Genomic DNA, 319 nt, shown 5'->3' with positions numbered 1-319 from the left:
CTGACTAAGGTTCGATGGTCATAGAGGGCAGCTCCAATTATTCTTTGCCTGTCTGTTTGCCATAGATTAGCATAGAACTCCTGAACCATATTCCTTCCCACTTTCGTTTCAGGATTAGCTAGAATTTCCCAGTTCCTGTTTTGAATTTGTTCTTGGATCTCCGGATATTCATCTTCTTTCAGATCGAACTTGACTTCCGGGATCACTGATCTTAGACTCATTATTTTGTAGTAATGGTCTGAATGTTCTTTAGTTAAGAACTTCCCTTGATTCCAAAGTGACTTTGGAATATTCTCTTTCTTGCCTCTTGGGTTGGGTT

The sequence above is a fragment of the Arachis duranensis genome, chromosome 7, assembly GCF_000817695.3.
Source record: "Arachis duranensis cultivar V14167 chromosome 7, aradu.V14167.gnm2.J7QH, whole genome shotgun sequence".
Taxonomy (NCBI): domain Eukaryota; kingdom Viridiplantae; phylum Streptophyta; class Magnoliopsida; order Fabales; family Fabaceae; genus Arachis; species Arachis duranensis.
The sequence above is the reverse complement of the archived record's forward strand: the minus strand, read 5'-3'. Positions refer to the sequence as shown.